The following is a 5,093-nucleotide window of genomic DNA, read 5'->3' on the forward strand; positions in this document are numbered from 1 at the left end:
ATAGTGAGAGAAGTGGTAGGGATGGAACCTGTGTCGATGAAGAATGCGAAGGAGACTTGCCTGACTCATGCTACTCCCTCGTCCGATTGCGCGGGAGCTAATGTGCAGATCAGTTGCAACAGCAGCAAGAACATTAATTTCCCTCTCTTGTGTTGTTACATGTTTCCTTCTGTTACCTTGTCTCGGAATTACACTATCACTTTCAAGTACCTGGTTGAAGAGGGTGATAAATAATTGCCGAGATGGTTGACGTCTATTGGGATATCTAGCCACATACAACATACAAGAACGAACTGCGTTCTTCCTACACTCTCCATGCACCATGAGCATAGCGGCATTTTCTGCACTAGTAAATACCATCGTACACTCACGTCTTACTGCTAGGCTGTCACGGATCAACTCGCTAGCCAGTCGCAATGCACTCAAGGAACACATGAGCACACTGTAACCATATGTAGCAACAGCTTACAATGCAACTACACAGGTTGAAAGGTACAACAACTGTTGGTGTGCAAACGTTTTCGTAAATACGATATCTTGTGTATAACTCTCACTAGAATCCTGCAGCAAACACCACTGACAAGTTAATTTTCCCTACTTTTAGATTGTTGTATTGTTCCATTTAAAAAGTGTAAGCTGGGAAAAAAATTTACCATTTGAATATTATAAAAATCGATTGTTTACGTAGTAATATGAACCTCTAACTGCTAACGCATTTTTTAATAATCGCACATGAATAGAACTTTCCATTGCCACTATGTGTGCAGTACTGGTTTTAGATGGTTCATCCTGTACATGCTTGCAGCTCCTCATTTGCTTTCACAAGTCTTTGTTCAAGGAATAAAACAGGTTATTATAGGTTTGTAGTAACTGAAATGGAAATTCATACATTATTGTTAGCTCGCAATTGTTTGGTGTGTAGAAAATACTCTACACGGAACACACTGAAATTAGTCTTCTGTAACAGTGTTCCGTGGCTAGCACACACATCTTTGGCGAGCTGAGAAATACACTACACTAAGCGTATTATAACTAGTCAGTGAGATTAAAATTAATGCATGTTTTAATATTTATACATATGATGAAAAATATATTATGTAACCATTAAAAATAACAATATGTAAGAAAGAAAAATATGTGAAGGTGTTCTATTTCAGTAAATGATTAGAATTCACACAGTTGTCATATAAAAATTTATCTAAGCTTGTTTCAGGTCAAATTAAGAAGTAAAATTTATTTCTCAAAAATGCCGACTCCACTCCAACAGTATGGAAAAATTAGATTGTCACATAGCAGACACCTTAGTTAACAAACAATTAAAAGTATAATTACCACAGACAGGTGAATATGTAAGTTTAAAAATTCTCAACATACATAGAAGGTTCCTTTCTTTACTTATCCGGAGTTTGAGAGTTTGCTATTAAAAATTCCAATAGTCAACCAAATGTACTAAATGTACTAATAGAATATGACTTTCATAGTGGTTTGTGCACGGAAATACTGAAAAACACATGTAAATTTAGCAACAGAAGGTAAATATAATAAATTTAAAATTAAATGATGGATCTTCTACTTTGCCATATCAAATACAAGAGCCAAGTGGTTTTTCTAACTATGTCAAATACATGAAAGGGGGCTACAAGGATCCAGTCACATATTGAGGATAAAATTGTCATAAAATCTATATATATGAAAAAAGAAGTTGAAGAAATTGGAATAATTTATTGTGAAATTGAGTCAATGAGACCGTTAACATCTGAAGAACAATGAAGACATACTTGATATAATATTTGCTCTTTATGCAGACATCATTATAGAAAAGATAAAATAAGAAGTTTGTGACCAAGTTGCCTATGCTGCCCATGTTAAAATCACTAAGTTTGAGGAACATTTATGAATAAGCTACCTAACAGAAAAATTTGAATATTTTTACATACAGAGTGGTTTAGAATTGCAGTTATGACAGAGGAATTTTGGAGTATCTTTTCTAGTTTCCTTCCAATTATTTCTTTATTAATGACCCAAATTTTTTTACAAATAATTGCTTTATAATTAAACTGAAATGAAACTACTGAACATATTGCCAAAGGGCTGTGTTATAATGTATGTTTGACCACTAGGAGTGCTGTATAAAATTTCATCTCTCTATCGTGAGTGGATTTTGAGAAAAATTCTAATTTATGGGAAAAGGCTATTAAAGTTTCTCAATACATTCCTGCACTATAGGATGGATTATCACGGTCTTCTTCTTCATCCTCCGAAAGGTTCCTCTTCTCTCTTCTTTTTTGGCCTGTTGTTCCATTATACTTTATATGCCTTTCTCTTCTTTCTGCTCCTCTAATCCTTTCTCTGTCAATATTTGTTAGTGCTCGTAGAGTGTTCACCCCAGCTGTAAATCCTAATGCCTTCAGAACTTCACACTTCACACTGTTCCCTTGGTTGTAGGTTGCTATTGCATCATAAATGCCAAAGTGCAGTGTTTTTATGCTTACGAACACCCTTTTAGAAATCACTTTCCAAATCAAATTGTTTACGCCCTCATTAGGATTCTGTGTCTTTCTGTGTAGACATTTGTGTAACAATTCTGGCTGTGCTAAGTCATGAAAAATTGGTTTATGTTTGTGATCATAGTCCTTTTTTGCATTATATTTGCACCAGGAATCTTTTGGGCACAGGCTGTGTTGAGGGTATTCATTGGAAAAGGCAGTATGAAGGAACAATGCCCACACTGCTTTTTGCATGTCACTAACATTACTAGTATTTTGCCTTATAGCATACCCATAGTATCTCTGTAGACGTTCAATCACTTCATCAGTAAGCCTGCCTCTCCCTCCTATTGTCTTTCAATCACTGAGCTTACAAAGTTTGTTTGAGCCTTCATAGTCGTGCACCCATGAGCTTTTGCATATGGCCAATGCATTCCAACTTTTCAACTACAAATTCATTTCCATATGGTTTCAGTTCCTCTATAGTCTTGAAACCTTTGGAGTCACCATCCCCAAGGTAGTATCTGTACCTATCGTTGTATCTGGGAACTGAACGTTCAAAAATTTGTTTCATTCCATCCACTTCCATTGCTCCACTTGATCCACTAAAATTTGCGTCACAGGTTCCACTGTGCTCTTCTTTGATTTAATTTTTGCACCTACAATGTTTTGATAATATTGCAACATCTATCACTTTTACACTATCACCACAAGTAGTAGTTACAACCCCATTCAGGGATTTATGACCCCTCTTTTGCCAGTACCAAATCCCTAGAGCCACCATTCATTTCTACAGATTCCTCCACTGCTTCCTTCATGGTTTTCAAAGCCACATCTTCAACAGAGGATCCTACCAGTTCACAGTAGTACCCAAATTTGCTTGGAGGCGATGGCAAGTTCATAATACCACAAAACAGTTTACCAGCAGCAGACCCTTTTCCAATGGATCGAAGACCATACACAAGTCGAACATTCACATCAAACACTCTAGATCGTCCATTTTCACCAAAGGGACTGGCATGTGAATTGTAGAAAGTCACTTGATACTTGCAACATGCACAGATTATCTTCATCTCACAAGCTAAACCAAAGTGCTTTGTCATCTCTAGTCCTACTCCTACACTTGAACACATTTTGCACAGAACACTGTCTTTCAGCACAGAAGATAATAATCCAATACTTCGTTAATATCATCACTGTCACTAACATATTCCCGAAATCTATCATTTCCACCAGTCAGCTTCTAGCTAGAGGATGTCACAGGGCTATGGCCGGCAATGTGTTGCTTAGCAGAAGCACGCACTGTTTCAGTAATTGTAGTATCGCAACTTGGTATTAGTGTTAATTTTCTTTTCCCTACGTTCTTCCTCTTCTTATATATATACACGGTGACTAAAACGTGGCATCCTAACCAGAACAACGCCTTACACAAGAAGTAAAATACTACCAACAACAGGCGCAACACTGAATTCGAAACGGTAAACAGCAAAGAGACGATGTTGAGTGCCCTTAGCGCTTCATTTGTCACAGAAAACAATGTAGCCAATCCTTGCACACTCGCTGTATGCATAAAATAAGGCGCTGTATGCGTAACAGGCCCATAAAATCCCAAGCAGTTCGCCAGGAAATCACCAGAGGGCGTGAGATGCATTCAGCGGCCGCCCATTTCCTCTGCAGGGCGAGTAGAACAATAATTCGAAGTTTACCTTAAAGAGGAATGTTCCAATTAATTTTCGGTGTCAAAAAAATCGTAATTTTTTGGATTTGACCAGCTCCGGCTCTCCTTAACGGGAAAGTTTGGAAGGTAGGAGACGAGGTACTGGCAGAAGTAAAGCTGTGAGTACCGGGCGTGAGTCGTGCTTCGGTAGCTCAGTTGGTAGAGCACTTGCCCGCGAAAGGCAAAGGTCCCGAGTTCGAGTCTCGGTCGGGCACACAGTTTTAATCTGCCAGGAAGTTTCATATCAGCGCACACTCCGCTGCAGAGTGAAAATCTCATTCTGGAAACATCCCCCAGGCTGTGGCTAAGCCATGTCTCCGCAATATCCTTTCTTTCAGGAGTGCTAGTTCTGCAAGGTTCGCAGGAGAGCTTCTGTAAAGTTTGGAAGGTAGGAGACGAGGTACTGGCAGAAGTAAAGCTGTGAGTACCGGGCGTGAGTCGTGCTTCGGTAGCTCAGTTGGTAGAGCACTTGCCCGCGAAAGGCAAAGGTCCCGAGTTCGAGTCTCGGTCGAGCACACAGTTTTAATCTGCCAGGAAGTTTCATATCAGCGCACACTCCGCTGCAGAGTGAAAATCTCATTCTGGAAGTATCTGCATCTGTTTTATGATGGTGTAATTTATAGCTGAAGCATCATAATTTTACTCCAACTTATTTTCACAATCTCTCATGTTTTGATTTTCATTTGATTATAAAAGAACTCGGTTATGATAAAAAAAACAATAGTTAGATACCCAACAACGTATAAAGATACATTAGTTTCAGAAAGACAACAGAAAATCAGAAGCAGAGATTTATTGACACTTTTAGATTGATGGATAAAGGTGTTAACAGACTTTCATCAAATATGAGGAAGAATTAGATGAGAAACATTGGTAAATTTTTGCCTCAC

The 5,093-nt window shown here is 38.3% G+C and overlaps 1 non-coding gene across 1 annotated transcript; it reads left to right on the forward strand.

The window, feature by feature from the left end:
• The first annotated feature begins 4,644 nt into the window (after window positions 1–4,644).
• Trnas-cga lies at window positions 4,645–4,719 on the forward strand. Its single transcript has one exon. It is a non-coding gene; the product is annotated as a tRNA-Ser (tRNA).
• Window positions 4,720–5,093: the final 374 nt, after the last annotated feature.

This window comes from Schistocerca piceifrons, chromosome 7 (assembly GCF_021461385.2).
Source record: "Schistocerca piceifrons isolate TAMUIC-IGC-003096 chromosome 7, iqSchPice1.1, whole genome shotgun sequence".
NCBI classification, from domain to species: Eukaryota; Metazoa; Arthropoda; class Insecta; order Orthoptera; family Acrididae; genus Schistocerca; species Schistocerca piceifrons.